The sequence below is a fragment of the Panthera onca genome, chromosome B4 (assembly GCF_046562875.1).
Source record: "Panthera onca isolate mPanOnc1 chromosome B4, mPanOnc1 haplotype 2, whole genome shotgun sequence".
Lineage (NCBI taxonomy): Eukaryota > Metazoa > Chordata > Mammalia > Carnivora > Felidae > Panthera > Panthera onca.
The window spans coordinates 57,436,497-57,453,711 of NC_138345.1; the positions used below are offsets into that span (position 1 = coordinate 57,436,497).

Here is a 17,215-nt window from a genome sequence, read left to right on the forward strand (position 1 = left end):
CCATCTACTCAATTATCAACTTGTTGGGGCCTTGATTTTATGTTCTGTGGGGCTTTGTACTCTGTCCTCTTCTTCTCTTATTATATGCCTTCTTCCTAAAGCACCCATCTAATCTCCAGCATCCCCCTAATATATCTGGGCCCAGGGCAAGCAGATAAATGGAGGCACCCCTTCTCTGTGGCCAGCCCCTCTCAAACAGCTCTCCTCTGGCCATCCTTGGACCTACGGTTACACATTCCAGGGCAAAGTATGACCCCTGAAGGACAGACCACACAAAGAGCTTGCACAGGCCTCATCAACAGGTATGAAGTCTTTGGACAGAGAATTACAAGGTATAAATTTCCTGGAGCATGTCTAAGATAGGGTCTAGTAGATTTTTCATCTACCCAGGAGCGAAGGAAGAAGCCGAGAAGGGTGAGGCAGAAGGCCCTCTAACGCACAAGGTACATAGAAGGGGTTCCAGTATCCCAGATCATATTTTACAAAGAATATGATATACCTGAAAAGCAGACAACAATAAATTGACTGCCTTAACTAAATTCCATATCTTAAATCCTCTCTGTCTCCAAAAGCTGTCCTTCTTGCCAATAACTTGTATCAATGTGTTATGTCAAAACAGGAATATGACATGGTGACTCACGAGTTCAGATACAAGATTTGTATACCCTCAATGCAACAACCTTTTTATTTGAACAAAGGAGGGAGTCCAGAAGATGAAGTCTTCATTTCCTGTAAATAAATTTTTGAGGGGCCTCTTCGCTACTTATACTTCTTGCATTGAGTTATGCACAATTTAAAAAAAATTTCCAATGTTTATTTTGAAACAGAGAGAGAGAGAGAGAGAGAGAGAGAGAGAGAGAAACGGAGAGGCGGAGAGAGGAGACAGAATCCCAAGCAGGCTCTGCACCATCGGCACAGAGCCTGATGCAGGGCTCAAACTCACAAACTGCGAGATCATGACCTGAGTGGAAATCAGAGTTGGACGCATAACCAATTGAGACATCCAGGTGCCCCATGTTATGCACAATTTTAAACTTCATCTCAAGAGTGCACCAACAAGCCTAAAGCACTGCTTTTACATTCCTCTTTAACATCAGAAGAATACAGAAAAGGTTTGAAGCCAGGCATTCAGATGTTGCTGGAAAAGAGAATGAGAAATGGTGGCAGGTTGACAGATTACTAGAAATATGTGGCAATGGGGGAGGTCCCCTGCATAAATGAGCACTTTTCTTCTGTTGATTCATTCATTCCTTTACTTAACAAATATTTCTTAAGAACCTACTATATCCTACCCACTGTTTGAGGAATTAGAGAATCAGTGATGAACAAAAGTATCAAAAGTCCATACTCTTGGTTATAACTCAAGGTTATAGCTTAAGTGATTAGATTAAAATTGGCCAAACCATTGCATTAATATAAAATTACAAACTGTGAAAAATGCTCTGGAGGAAAATTCAAGGTATTCTAGCCTAGTATATAACAGGTGGACTCAAGGGATGCCTGGGTGGCTTAGTCGATTGGGCATCCAACTTCGGCTCAGGTCATGATCTCACAGTTGGTGGGTTCGAGCCCCATGTTGGGCTCTGTGCTGACAGCTCAGAGTCTGGAGCTTGCTTCAGATTCTCTGTCTCCCTCTCTGCCCCTCCCCTGCTTGCCTTGAGCGTGCTCTCTCTCTCTCTCTCTCTCAAAAATAAACAAACATTTAAAACAATTTAAAAAACAACAGGTGAACTCAATCATATCTGGGACATCAGTAAAGGCTCTCCTGAGGAAATGTCATTTCAGCTGATCTGAAATGAATAAGTTGGACATGAATAGCTTACTAGCCAGAAAGAAATGAAAACTCAATGGCCCTAAGATGGAAAGGAAATACACTATGTGTGAAAAACTGAAGAATGGCCAGTTGGCATAGAGAGCAGAAAGCGAGTTCTAAAAGAGTAGCACAGATCATGCAGGGTGTTGCAGGCCCTGTACACATTCTGGTCTTTATCCCATGCACAGTGGAATAGAGAAGGGGGAAGGCCTATGATCAGATATGCATCTTTAATCTTTTTGTAGTATTGAGCATCAACTAGAGCACAGGGTGAGAAGATACAGAAAAGACTCTCAATAGAGAGGTGATTGCAGAATCCTGGAAATATGGAACCTTGGCCCAGGATGGATGCTGGTGAAGATAAAAAGTTGACATATGAACAATAGTTTAGGGGGGTAAAATCAACCTAGGATGTCAAAGAAAAATGAGAGGGAGCATGATGCTTTGGCTAACACAAGATGTATGGGGATGTCATTAGTTAAAACATGCACCCTGAAGAAGAATCAAGTTTGAGTGGGTGGAGAGGAGTTCCATTTTGCATCTGAAGGCCTAAAACACAGGGTGGTAAATCCTCATTTCCCTGATAAAATGTTCATGATTGATATCATAAAAAGAGAGGTCCAATCAAGAACTCTTAAACTGAGAATGAGAGATTTTTTGTTTGTTTACCTCTATCAACTCAGTCTAAGAATAAAAACTAAAACTATGTGTGTGTGCATGTGTCTTTTAACTCTCAGTTTTTAAGTTTAAAACTTTTTAAAACCTCATTAATATAATGAATTTACAAGAGTTTAAAGCTGGAAAAGATCATACAAAGTGTATAGAGTTGAAAAATGTGCTTCCCCAAAGCTTGTGATTTGCCCAAAGTTACTCAGTGACTGAATGATATTGTCAGAAACCAGCCCCAATTCTGGTAACCAGAGCAGTGCTCTTTCCGTGACAGGGATGGTGTTCTTCCTAGTCTGGTTGACAGCCCACATCACCTGGGGGCGAGGAGTAGGGAGTGTGGAATGGATTTTACACACACACATGCTGGACCCTCATCCCTAAGATTCTCTTCCCCGGCAATCTGGAGTAGAGTCCAAGGGTCTGTACTTTTAAATGCCTTCCAGGTGTTGAAGACTGGCCTGATTCAGGACCCGGTATTTTTAATACCCTATACTACCTCTCCTTAGACCATTATATAAGGTTTGTAAATAGAGATTTAAAAAACAATTTTTTTTCTAATTAAATACCTCCAGTTTATAAGGCAACTAAATGTGTTCATTATAAAAAATACTCATCACTGGAGTGAAATCAAAGGTTGAAAATTCAGTTTGACATAGATGTGAAATATAAGAGGCTTTACCATTGCTATCAAAATATAACATATTTCCAGTACAAAAACAATCCATTATATATCTCCTTTTTATAAAATAAAAATCACTTGGTTGTGCTCAGTTTTTTTAGAAAATGAAAATAGTTTTGTATTCATTAAGAGTAAATGTCTAATTTAGTTATTTCACTTTATGCTTTATTTTTTATTTTTTCTTCCTTTAAGAAAGATACAACAGGTCAAAATCCAGTCCAACCTATTCTTTGTGTATTCTAAAAACACAAAATGACCCCCCCAAAAAATATGGAGGGGGGATGTTGTAAGACTGAAAATTTTTGTATAAGCAGCATTAATACCAGATTTTATAAACAATGTAAACAAGAGAATAAACTTGGAAAATTGAGCAAAATTGGATACTACCAATAAAGCAAAAAATAATCCTATAAGTATTGATAATCAACCTAGACCTCAGTGAAAGGAGTCACAGGGATCAAAGTGAAATGAAGCAGTTATGAAGGACATAAACGAAGGCACAAAAGGGGGCAGGGATTGTAGGTAGGGAACTAGCACATCTGGCTTTAGTAGAGAATTGAATATAGTGAGTTATTTTTGTCTGACTGACCATTATGCCACAGAAACATGCAAATACTTTCCTGGTTTCTTTCTTTTCAGATTCCATAGCACCTTTGTTTCTCTCTGTTCCTTCTCTCTCTCTCTCTCTCTCTCTCTCTCTCTCTCTCTCTCTCTCGGTGGCCATTAACTATACTGACAGTTTGACAGGCTGAAATAAGGAAATAAAACACTTAAACATTGTTTCCTGATGTATGCATTCATCTCTGCTGCCAAACACAGATATTGAGGAGATACTTCACTCCTCCTGTCAGCTCACTAAATTACACCCCAGCTCGCAGGCAACACTGAACTCAGGTCTCTCCCTCCCAATGAGGCTCAGTTCCTTCCAGAAGAATATGCAAAGGCTGCCTTCCTTCTTGTTGCCGAACTACTTCCTTTATCATTTTGAATACCGAATTTTCTTAAGCTATGGAATAGATGTCTAAGAGCTGGTTACTTTCCTACTTTTTAAAAGCTGTCAGAATTCAGTTTTATTTCTTAGAGTGTGATGCGATGAGTAATGGCAAATGAGTAATGCCAAATGAACCTTTGGTTAAAGGTCTACCCGTTTTACAACCAAGGAAGAGTTCTGACCTTTCAAAACTAGATACTGATTAAGCTAACACTGATTCTCTGGATAGGTCCAGTGATAGGCAGAAGAAAGGTTGATCAGGACATCCCAAAATGTACCATATCACAAATAACAGATGCTTCCTCCATTATTATTTGCATGGGGCAGCTAAAGTCAGACACCTGTACAGCAAACGTGGAAAGTCTTACAAATAAAAATTTATTTCAGAGGAGACTGATGGGGATTAAATTTTGAGAGAATAATAGATGAGAGGGATAAAAGGAGGGATAGTGGCTTTCAATTGGTTATTACCTGCTTTTAACCACATGAATATGAAGAAGGAGAAATTTCAAAGCAAAATATTTAAGAATCGAAAACAGAAAGGATAACAGAAGTAAATCGCTCACACTTCTTTGCTTTATTCTCTCAACAACACTGATTTAGCAACTACTATGTAGAGTGTACAAGTGTATGTCCTCTGAACGATGCTAAAGGCACTCCCACATGTAGCCTGCCTGGCTCCTAAGGAACTTCCAGTCCTAGAAGACATGCCACAGTCATAAGGAACTAAGGGCAAGGTGGAAGGTATTTCCAAATGGAGGTACAGATAAAATGCTGTGGAAATTCACAGGAGGAAGGAATGCCCCAACCCCCACTACCTACAATTAGGAAATCACAACTCTGTTGGCTAAGAGATCAAAAAACTCCCCTATTTGGAGACTTAAATATTTCATTGTAATTACTTGTTTTATGTTATGTGCCTTCTCTGTCAGGCTGTAACATCTGTGAGTCCCCATGCCTTATCTTCTCTCTTCATGACTATACTTTCAAAACTGACACAGTGGGTGGCACATGACATACTTACTCCCAATAAATATTTGTTGAATGGATGAGTGAATTATCTTGTGATTATGAGCACTGACTGAATCTGACCTCCTGAGAATGGTTTTCTGAGTTTCCGATTCATATAATTCCCTAACTTCTAGAGAAGATCACCAATAAAACAGATGGGGGACTCGCATAAAACTGCTGGACACCCCAATGATCATAGCATACTATATTTAACTAGCACAACTGCCAAAACATAGCCATGACCAAATGACCAGGTTTGTAGAATTAGGGTTTCCTTTTACTCATAAGGAGCCTCTTCTACAATCAGATAATCGTTACTGATTACAGGATTAACCGTGAAGGTGATGCACAAGAAAACTTTCTGTAGTGTTTCTTTCTCTTCTTTGCTTCATATTTTTTCCAAGGAAAAATACTTTTTAAAAATGTCCTTGCACCATCATCCAAGAATGGCAATCCAGCTATTGCTAATATAAATTATCAATACAAGTGAAAAGTTACTACAGTGAAGATTAGAACACAGTAATGAAAGCATAGGTCATTAAACAAATCCATTTGAAGAACAGTTCAACCAGATAAGATTAAATACTTTTATAATAAACTATCTAGCATCCAAATCATTTTGCTTTATCAAATGTCATCTGAAATAATATCAGCTACTATTTACTAAGCATTTATTTATAGGCACTAGGCATGGTGTTACAGGACTATTTCTTCACGGAAGTCTCAAGATTACCTTATGAAGGGGTAATCTTTATCCCCACATCACAGATAAAAACACTGAGGCATGGAAAGACTCTCCTGGAAGTTGGCGAATCCAAATCCACCACGGTCTGAAACTCCAAACCATTTATTTCCATTCCAACTATTCCACTCTCAGCCATCATTATATAATGCAGCAATTATGTTTACTTTGTCTTAAAATTGTCAAATATTTCACAAGGAAATTCTTCTTAGTAGTGGTCATAACTTTAAACTGAGCTCTTTCAAGTTACTATAACATGCAAAATACAAGCGTAGCTACCTGACTTGAAAAATATATCAATCATAACATAACATTTGTTACCTCATTGAAGAAGACTGAAGCAAGCTGTCTGACTCAAAATACCATTTTGATTATGGAATAAGGGATTATACATGAGGCTAGGGTTGAGCAAAGCCCTGAGAGTTGAGTCTTGCTGGGGTTTGAGGGTAAGTCAGGACATAAACAGCAGGACGCTTTTCACTAATTTCTCCCATGCCTCTTACTTTTGCTTTGTCCCACAGTTTTCTGAAATGTCTTGACAAGATGTTACCTTTTAAAACATTGAAAGGGGCACTTTGGGAAAAAAAATTGTTCTTCTTATTCCCCTTTAGCCATAATTTGGGTGAAGTATGAATAATTCTGACCACAAAAACTACACTCTGTTGTAATGTATCGCCTTCTAATGGTTTCTTCTGGACTTAAGGGGTCAAAAGAAAAACCTTGGTTTTGCCATGCCCCCAGATCCTTCTCTAAATTTAATTAACATATATTTTATTAAGGGATAAGAAGGTTAAGATTTTTGTCCTCAGCTTCTGAGACAACAAAATGATTTTATACATATCCCACCCTTAACCAAAGACTATCTCCTATCACCACACTTACATCTCTCTTCAATTCTATTTATCTTTTTATTTATACATACTTTAGGGAGAGAGACAGAGAGCACAAACAAGGGAGAGGGGCAAAGGGACAGAGGGAGAGGGGGAGAGAGAAGGAGAGAGACAGAGAGAGACACTCTTAAGCAGGCTCCACATTCAGCATGCAGCCCAACACAGGCCTCGATCCCACAACGGGATCATGACCGGAGCCAAAATCAAGAGTTAGGTGCTCAACTGACTAAGCCACCCAGGTGCCCCTCTCCTCAATTCTATTTTAAAACTGAATATTCACTCGTAATAACACTAGATCTTTAGCTCATAATATGGAAATATAGGTAGTAGAGAGAAAATAGAAATGGCAGTGGAACTGTACAGAGACAAGAAAAAGATGGAAGGAAAAAAAGATGGAAGGGAAGGAGACAGCGTCTTTTTGTTTAGTCCACACCCTCTGGTAAAGTTAGAGGTTTGCTGTAAGATAAAATTGCCTCTTTCACTACTCAATGATATTTTATGTCTATGTAACTTCCTTCTCAAATAGGTTAATTACAGAGGCAATTAGTCTAGCTACACACAGGATGTCACTATTCCCTTATATATATAGAACCAGCACACATGTTTCAGGCAGAGAAAAATATCTGTAAAGACCAATTTCAAAATGGAATAGAATTCTGTGCTGTGAGATGCTATTTTGCCTAGTTTGTGTTAAATTTCATTGTTTTCACCGTCCTTGTTTACTCAATAGCCTTTATGTCTTATTATTGTCGAAGTCCTCTGTGTGAACTAGGTAGGTCTGCTCAAATCAGAGTAAAAAATCCAAAAAGGAGAGGTATCGTGGCACAAGGTAACTGAATAGGAATAAGTTGAGGCCTTATTAGCAAGGCAAATGGATAGGAAAAAGGGAGCTGGAACTGAAAAAGCTAATTCTATATTAGTTTAAACAAATGTTCTGACCTATACAGCTCCTAGGTTTTTTGTGCAAGTACTGTATTTTACATATTCAGAGTTTGGAAATTAGGGACTACTGCAATTCTGAGAACAAAGGGTTCACAGCACGAGAAGCATTCGAAGTGAGCTTTTCTAAAAACTGACTATATGTAGCTCTGGGTAGCATGATCCAGTCTTGGTGACACATGTGGAATTCACAGGAAGAGCTGTTAAGTCACTAATAATGGCATCCATTTTAGCCTGAAACTACTAACTACTGATTATTGCTTATATATTTATCAAAACCAAAATGATAAAGTGCTGTTCAAAAGCATAAATTGCTGTATCTAGTACTAAATGCATATTCATAGAGGGCACTGTCCTTCTTGATGGTAGCTACCCAGGAAGACAAAACTGCAAGACACTAATGACACACTAACATCTGTGGTTCATTAGCTCGCTTGTTTACTGTGGCAATAGTGAAAGCAAGGTCCTAAGGTCAGATCCTCATATTAACCAGTGCATTCCTTTCTCTTCTTTGGCCATAGATTATTTTACTCACTTCTGACTGGCCGTCTCAAATGAGACTTGCCATTGGTCACAACAGGGCCTGAGAGAGAGATACAGTGACCATTAGTACAAGAAAAAGAACTCAAATCCTACTTCCTGCTGAACGATGGCTCCCCTGCCTTCTTTTCACAAACGAAGCACTACATACTGCTCAAAGTCAACCTGGGAGTGTGTGCGTCAGCCCCGGGGATCCCTCTGCCCGGGTTTGAATCCTGGCTCCACCTCTTACTAGCTGTTGAGTCATGGCAAATTACTCAATTTCTCTCTCTCTCTCTCTCTCAATTCTCTAAGCTAAAAAATGGGTATAATAATAGTACTTGGTTCCCAAGGGACTTAGGAGGCTTAAATTAGATGCTACGTGCAAAGACAAAGAGCAATAACTGGCAAAAAAAGAAAGTCCTCAAAGATAGTAACTGTAAGTATTCTGTACTGAACACAAAGTGATGGGCTTTTTCTCATTTTACGTGCATGTGTGTGTGTATTTAAATCTGGAGGTCTTGCATTTAAATTTAACGTCCTTTCAGAAAAAGAAGAATTTTACATGGTGGTTCAGATTCTACAGGATAAGAGAACTGATGTTTGTAAATCCCTCTCTCGGCACCAGAATCTTCCCACAGTCTAGTCTGGTTCAGCGGTGTCTCTGGGATTTCAATCCAGCTTACCTGAGTGTATAGCAGCAGCAATGTAGAAACGGGCTTTCTTCCTCAAAAACGAATCCAAAGCTACTGCTGATGACACAGGGATGAGCAGGGAATGCAGTGATCTCCCTTCTAGAAGATGAGCAGTGCCACTCAGAACTTCTTAAGTAACTTTTGTGTAACAGATCATTGGCTTATTGCTTCTACTTGACCTTTTTGCCCTATTTCCTCTGGGAGTTTGTGAGTGGGTGAGTAAGCCAGCTTCGCAGCTAGGCAAATAAGTTGTTTTGACTATAGTGCCTACAGATACAGAGATATCTGCATATGCATATTCTTTCCAATGCATGCACCAGGATAGCTCCAGAAAGTATGACAATTAAAAATGTATTCCAGAAGTAATAAAGGAGCAAATTAGGAGATTTCCTTCAGTGTAATAGCCAAATAAATAATGTTTGTTATTACAAGTCACACACATGTGGTTTCAGTCTCATAATCTTTTCACGTGGGATTGCCTGATGAGATTTAGTCCTTTTGTGGAGGATATGCACCTCAAGTTTTAAAATTATTGATCTTGTATTTTTAGCCACCGTAACAGCTGATTTGAACTGACTTCATGGACAACCAGATCAATTGTGTAGATGGTACTACTTAGTCGGGCATGGGGGAAGGGAATCAACTGAAGCAGCCTATGAAATGGGCGATAAAATCACTATCAGAATAGACACTATAAACACAATAGAATTCTTCACAGCCCAGTTCTTCTTTACACAAATTAGGGCATAGAGCAATTCAAATCAGCTCCAATGCCAGGACTGTGTGATCAGGTAAGCAGTCAATAGGTCAGCAGAAAATCGCTATGAATCTGACAGTCAGTTATATGGGTATTATTCCTTCCTCTGTAACTCGACATTTTAGATGAGTTTGGTATTTAGCAATTACTCAGATATAAAGTGACCGATTATTCAGAGGGGTTTTTTTCTAATTCTTTCAGATCCCTGAAAGAAAATCACAATGAGTTTTCATGGTAAAAAAATGAGAGCTATTAGTGTAACAGAATTACACACATAATAAAATGGTCTCATCTACCAGTAGAATCAAATGGTTTATAAAACTCCATTCCTCAAACACTTCATGCACAGAAATGCAAAAAAATAAATACTATTATTTCCATACATACTGTATTTATAGGTACAAAAATATACAATTACATAGCTGTTAATCTGTTATTACCTTTATCCTTATTTAATGTTATTTAAGTGATGGAAATTTACCTGTAAAGTGGCATGTAACTAAATTTTGCTGAATTGGTTTTCCTGGTACTTTTCTCCTATTTGCTCTGCTTTTTCCCCTTTTCTCTCCTACCTGGCTCTTGACTTTGTGGGGTAAAAAAATAATAATAATTTAGATTCATCTTTTTTTGCTACATAAAGTTTCAGTTTCCCCTCTCATTCTTTCTTCTTTCTGCCATTACCCCTGGAAGACAGCCAGAAGCCACACTGGAGAGGTGCCAGGATATCCTGCTCTCATGCAGTTTGAGTGCCTCTGTGTATATATCTCTGCCAGGCTTACCTAAGTCACCACTTACAATATTGAGTAGAAAGAGCAGGTTGGAATAGTCAGCATTTATAAGTCAACTGGTTACATGATACAAAAATATATAGCCAACTTCAGAATTTATAGCAATAACATTTATGTATCGTGTTACTCCTAGAACAATCCAATTTATAAAGTGCCTATCGTGTATACATAAGGAATAATCATAAATCATTTACATTAAACAGTGTCAAGTAGCAAAACACAACTTTCCCCCTAAATTCTGCACACTAAGATTAATGAGGTTTTTGAAAGGAAGCACACTAAAAAAAAAATCAGCTCTGATTCATCCTAGGTGGATAACATATCCATATAAAGGAGCAGGTGTCTGTAGTATGATTTAGAATACCTATGGAACATCTCTGGAAAATATTAACTTTCTCTGGAGTAGAGAGCCGTCCATGAAATAAGCTGGGAATGTGGCAAGAACCCAAGTCTGTCACCAACCTCAAGCTTTTTTTTTTTTATTTCCTTCTCAGTAAAGAATGGATTTAAAACAAACAAACAAAACTTTAGGCCCTATTTGACCAATTGTCTGACATGTTTTCATCTACAGGCACTTTTAGAAAATGTGGGAAAGATTATGTAGATTACCTGCTTTGTCTCTTTGACTTCTAGTTGGAGAAAAATTCCAATCAGTGACCAAAGCTATCAAAAGTTCTAAAGTGAAACTCAAATATGTATGTGGATTTTCTCCTGTTCACTCCTTAGCTCATTCCTTATTCAGACAGGCAGCTGTCTTTGGAAATGTATGCTTTGGGGTCTCAGATTAAGCCCATTCCTTCTCCTTAAAAAGCCCTTAAAATAAATAATAGGGAATGCTTTGACTGTTCACGTCTTTAAAAGCATTCAATCTTATCTGAAACTCACACCTACACAGCTGAATTGGACATCATGTAAGAACAATATATAGTTTCAATTGCTCTTACGGTATTTTGGTACTCTATCTTTTGTCTTTAGCTAAAGCATTACAAGAGTGACACATTCTTCCTGCTTTAACTTACAACCTTAAAAATATCCATGGATTGATTTTAACCAAAATGGAAGAATAACAACATTTTAAATTATATATTTTAAAAAGCTTGTTCTTTACAAACCTCATTTCTCTAAACTCCACTGATGACTAATACTACCATGCAGATAAGCAATTCTCTATCTTGGTTAGGTCTAAAACTGAATCTGAGAAGCAAGCAAATGTATAGCAAGAAAATCTGTAAACCAGTTTTCAATGAATGAACTACCTGCTGTTTCCTATTCACAGATAATTGACACCGTGTAAAGATCTGCTATAATCTAGAAAGCAAAACAAAACAAAAACCATACACACACAGCAATAATGGACCCACGAACTTTTCAAGTCAAGAAGAACTGGTGGCAAACTGAGGTTTTCAGGAGGAGCTTTTAAAAATAATAACATGTCAATCTGGAAAGCCAGGTATATTATGGCCTTTGCAGAAATATTTTGAAACAAGGTGGACACCTTTTGAAATAGCTGTAGCATTTCAGTAGCATTAATCGATAGGGAAAAATAGAATGTCCTTCTCCACAACTGACAATACTGAACTGAACACGGAGCAGTGACAATTCACTTTAGTCTTAAGTCATCAGTCACTTGTGTCATAAGATTTGGTCACTTTAGTCATAAGATTTTGGTTAAAAAGGCTATCCATTCATGAGGAAGAGTATTAAAACCTGAGAAGGTTTTTGCTTGTTTGAAAGAGACAAAACGTGGCACAGAAAACCCATCTTCAATTACCATGTTTACTCTCTAAAACTTATCTGGCATCCAAGGCGCCTGGGTGGTTCAGTAAGTTAAGCATCCAACTCTTGATTTCAGCTCAGGTCATGATCTCAGGGTTGTGGGATTGAGTCCCGCATGGGGCTCCACACTGAGCATGGAGCCTGCTTAATATTGTTTCTCTCTGCCCTACTCGTACTCTCTATCCTCTCTCTCCCTAAAATAAAAATAAATAAATAAAAATAAAAAATAAAAATATCTGGCAACCACGGAATTCTTTTCCATTTTTGAGGAGTATTTTGATTCACTTATGAAGAAAAACTCCTTTTGTGCTCAGTGATGCAACTTAATATCCCAGGCTAACTCCTTCTTGTCAAAAAATTGAGAATCCATGTAAAAGTAAGGCATAATGATGACTGTTATCTTGACAATTGCTATGTTACTGCCCACATTATTAAAAGCTTTTCTTGTAACCAATATTAATGAGAAGTACATAATCACTATGTCAGTATTTTTTTTAATTTTTTTTTAACGTTTATTTATTTTTGAGACAGAGGAGACAGAGCATGAAAGGGGGAGGGGCAGAGAGAGAGGGAGACACAGGATCTGAAACAGGCTCCAGGCTCTGAGCCATCAGCACAGAGCCCGACGCGGGGCTGGAACTCACGGACCATGAGATCATGACCTGAGCCGAAGTCGGACGCTCAACCGACTGAGCCACCCAGGCGCCCCAAGTATTTTTAAAGTATCCCTATTTTCCAATGATTGACCTATATTTTCTACCGATTCTCCTAAGATTTTTCTTTTTTTTTTTTTTTTTTTAATTTTTTTTTTTTTAATGTTTATTTATTTTTGAGACAGACAGAGACAGAGCATGAACAGGGGAGGGTCAGAGAGAGAGGGAGACACAGAATCTGAAACAGGCTCCGGGCTCCGAGCTGTCAGCACAGAGCCCGACGCGGGGCTCGAACTCACGGAACGCGAGATCATGACCCGGGCTGAAGTCGGACGCTCAACCGACTGAGCCACCCAGGCGCCCCTCTCCTAAGATTTTTCAATTAAAAATAATTTTAAGGAAATAACTGACTTCACCAACACGTTCCAAAATAAAATTTAGTGAAAAACAAACAAAAGAGGCAAATCAACAGGTAGTTTGGACCAATTATCAAATAATCACAAATTATTTTCATAGACCTGATTCATATTTTTCTGAGTAATAATATTTCAGTTTTTTTTTAAATTTGTGTATAGTTGACACACAATGTTACATTAGTTTCAGGTGTACAGTTGGGTGACTGGACAAGTTTATACATTATGCTATGCTCACTACAAGGGTAGCTGACATCTATCCCATTACATCACTATTACAGAATCTTGACTACATTCCTTATGCTGTGCCTTTTATTCCTTCATTAATACTTCTTTTAATTAAACTGACCAAACTGAAGGGACTTAGGATGCACATAAATGCAGGTCCCAAGAGCAATAAAAGTTATCGACCCAATATTGGAAAACTTTTTTTTCCTAATAGAAGTCTCCCAATGTTGCCTGTTTAAAGTTCTTATCTTGAATAAAAGATTTTGCCTCAGATCTCACAATGTGAGATTGAACCCCATTGTCAGGCTACATGTTGAGCGTGGAGTCTGTTTAGGATTCTCTCCCTCCCTCTCTCCCCCTTCCCTATTCATGCTCTCTCTCAAAAAAAAAAAAAAAAAAAAAAAAAAAAAAAAAAGAGAGAGAGAGAGAGAGAGAGAGAGGTTTTTGCTCTTTTTCCTTATACAAAACAATAGTTACAGAACCACCTTCAGGGTGAACCACTCATTTCTACTTTAGCTAACAAGAAAATACAACTTCTTTATCGTTGTTAATTTGATATTATCAAACAAGTAGTTATAGATTATACTCATTTTGTGTCTTTATTCAGGAAACAATCAAAGTAAAAGCTTATTTTCCTTAGACAGCTATGGATATCAATACTGTTTTTTGTTTGTTACAGAAGGCATAGATTCAAGTATTACTTTTTAGAGTTTCTTAACCTAGAATCCATGTATTGTTAGGAAATCTATAGGTTTCTGTAATTATACATAAAGTTTCATGTGTATATACCCATTGTGGGGTTTTTTTTTCTGGCAGTAATTTATTTATTTATTTTTTTTTTTTTGCTACCTACCATCCATATACCCTCATTCTGTTACAAGTACCCCATTTCCCTCTGGGAGGCAATCCTAGTGCCTAGTCCATGGAAAGTGATAAAGCTGACTCTTTCTCTTGCTCCAAGAGGGGTGTGCAGGATTAGTCTGCGATTTAATCAAAACCAATTAGCACAAAGAGACTTTTGATAAGGCTTCCGGGAAAGAGGCTCTCTTTTTCCAGTTTGATCTGAATAAAGCCCAAGGGGATGCTAATACTCAGCAATGCCAATGCCACCATCTTGGTCGCAAATGAAGCCAAGACTGATGCTGTATTAGTGGAAGCAAAGAAATGGAGAGAAGCTGAGTCCTGCTCACATTATTTTAATACATAAGTTAGCTCTATGCCTAGACTTCCCATATTTTAGTAAACAACACACAGACATGCATGCACATTCATACCATCTTTCTCCCCAACATACGCAGAGCTGACTTCTTCCTTCTTCAGCTTAACTGCTACTGGCTTTCTCTGACCTATGCTATCTAATAAGAATTCCACTCTCAGTATCTTTACATCTGTCCATCCTACCTGTCTCCTTACATGTGCTCAAAATCATATGCCATATGCAATATCTTAATTCAATGCACAGGAATTTGGCCAGTTTTCCAGCCCTTTTCTGTCAAACTATACAAAGTACAGGATTATCTTGTAATTTGGGGCAGGGGGGATAGGAGGGAGGAAAACAGACTTTAAAAACTGAAGATTCAAATAGAGGCCATATTGTAAATTTCACCAATGATGGACCAAATTGAAATTTTTATTAGACATATACGAGAAAACATATTTCAGTTAGGCAAATATCTTTAGCATAGATTAGGAACAAAGGATTTTTATGCATTTTAATCTGCATTCCAACCAGACTTAGCTGACATAATTATGGGGCCCCTAAAAGTAACAGTTAGGGTTTAGAAGCACGCCACTTCTTTTGAACTGGCTCTATAAATGCCAGGAGTGAGTATTTCAGATTAAATGAATAGATTAATAAACATCTTTGGAATATCCATCATTAAGGTTGATTTATGTTCTATTGCCAGCAATAATTCAAGGAAATGCCATGCTATTCAAAAAATATTTCATGCCGTTCTCCCCATTTGGCCAATGATATGACAACATGTAAGTATGACAGTATCTATATTCTTTCGTTGTACTAACTATACTCAAAAGCCGATAGAAATTAAACCACTTTAAGTTTACGTGGGCATCAGCACAAGAACCACTCATATTTATAACTCTGATGAATGGCCTTTCATTTATAAATTTATAGCGTATCCATAATTTCTTTAGGGAACCAAAATGCTCATTCAAAAAATTGCCACAACATTTATCTATGCAAAGATGATGGATATGGTTTACAAAATTAAATGCTTTTAAAAATTAAAATCATATTGCAAAAAAAAAAAAAAAAAAGGACAGGTTTTTTTCTTGGGTTTCTCACATTTTAAAATGATCACAACTGCACTCTCAGCACTTATAATGCTTAATCTAGATAGCATATTAATATATGTATTAAATATTTCCATATATATTGTTGCTAGTGTTGTGCAGCATCAGTGTGAACTACTGGACATCAAGTACTCATAAATTTATTTTATTTTCTAATTCTATTCCACTACATTAAGTTATAAAATATATAAGGTATAATTAGAATGTAATATTTTATATGTATATTACTGCATTTGCTGTACTTATTGCCTCAGGACCACTCCGAGCATACTGCATGGTGTGTTGTAAGCATGGACCATTGTAAAGTATAATTTAAATAAAATACGTATTTGCCAAATATCAACATCCGATTGTTTATACTTGTTATTTAAGTTTATTTTTATTTATTTTTGGGAGAGACATAGAAAACAAGCAGGGGATGAAGAGAGAGAGAGGGAGACAGAATTCTAAGCAGGCTCCATGCTGTCAGCAAAGAGCCCAATGCGGGGCTCAAACTCACGAACCAAGAGATCATGACCTGAGCCAAAAGTCAAGAGTCAAATGCTTAACCAACTGAGCCACCCAGGCGCCCCAATAGGGAATCCTATTTTATCCCAGTATAGACTTTGTTCAATTGGAAAAATCAGTTAAGTAGAAGAAAATGAAAGGTGAAAATTATCGCTAAAGTAACCAGTGAAAAGCAAAGTATCAACATGACAATTGTGAAGAAGAAATGCACATTGCTGCTATGTATGATGTGTTCTGGTGACATTCCTATTCTCCCTTCATTTCTCTCACATACTATTATAAGTAGGAAAGGCACACAAATCTCAGTGCTATGTTGTTGGTTTTATTTCTGAAGTAGTTTTACTTTTTAAAGATCTATCCTACTATTAAAGAATATATAAAACGATTGAACCTGAGTTTACTTATTTGATAGTCATATGCACAACTATCTCCAAATCGGTAACTTTATCATTAGCTCACCCAGTCAAAAAAAAAAAAAAATGTGTTCCAAATGCTTGCAAAATGCATCCGCAAAATATTTCTTACATATTGCACTCTATTTTGCTTAAAACTGACATAATGTTAAAAAAATAATAAAAGAAAGAGTTTACATACCCCAGTGGATCGCTAGCTCCTTCTGGACAGGAACTTATTTATCATCATCTTTGGGTTACCAGTGGCCGGCACAGCACCTGAGATATAAGGCATCCCCCATAAATGTGTTTGAATTAATTCAATGATAAAGTGCTGACTAGAATCCATTTGGAAGGAATGAGTTCAATGACATAACCATTCTATACATTAATCCTCTTCCTCTGTATCCTACATTATTAAAATAGCAGTGCACGTT

The 17,215-nt window shown here is 37.5% G+C and overlaps 1 protein-coding gene across 6 annotated transcripts in view; it reads right to left on the reverse strand.

Annotated features, from left to right (window-relative positions):
- SOX5 (SRY-box transcription factor 5) overlaps positions 1-17,215 on the reverse strand; it is a 1,011,771-nt gene that overhangs the window by 812,054 nt on the left and 182,502 nt on the right. For 5 of the 6 annotated variants that reach the window (XM_060659511.3, XM_060659513.3, XM_060659529.3 and 2 more), the window contains exon 3: positions 16,981-17,057. The gene's annotated coding sequence lies outside the window, so the exon portion shown is untranslated. Of the gene's footprint in view, positions 1-8,939; positions 9,111-16,980; positions 17,058-17,215 lie in introns of those variants that run through there. The other variant, XM_078450006.2, reaches the window with a different exon arrangement.